Source organism: Anneissia japonica, unplaced genomic scaffold (genome assembly GCF_011630105.1).
Source record: "Anneissia japonica isolate Jap-2015-1 unplaced genomic scaffold, ASM1163010v1 scaffold27830_len515607_cov181, whole genome shotgun sequence".
In the NCBI taxonomy this organism is placed as follows: Eukaryota; Metazoa; Echinodermata; class Crinoidea; order Comatulida; family Comatulidae; genus Anneissia; species Anneissia japonica.
The window spans coordinates 508371-508629 of record NW_022732997.1 but is presented as its reverse complement, the minus strand read 5'-3'; the positions used below and the strand labels follow the sequence as shown (position 1 = coordinate 508629).

At 39.8% G+C, this 259-nt stretch overlaps 1 protein-coding gene across 3 annotated transcripts in view; it reads left to right on the top strand.

The window, feature by feature from the left end:
- The window catches only part of LOC117115939 (WD repeat-containing protein 89-like), a 137400-nt gene that overhangs the window by 2738 nt on the left and 134403 nt on the right, over positions 1 to 259 (top strand). The gene's annotated exons all lie outside the window — the stretch shown is intronic.

Below are 259 nucleotides of genomic sequence, written 5' to 3'. Positions count from 1 at the left end.
AGGCCTTACTGAGGACTCGTATTTGTTGTTTTCCACAGAGTTGCACATCCTTAAATTTCTTTAAGCTGTTTACGCTTAATGACACAACCATACTCTAGGTTCTTACAACATGTATCACAAAAATATGCCTCAAACCGGCTCGGATTTATCATTTGAAGAACTTCTGTCCAACGCCATACTTAAAGTGGAGTGTGTTGTTTACTATTTACATTGGACAAACGGCATAGAAGGTAGTTTGTGATTGGCTGAGGGCCATGCA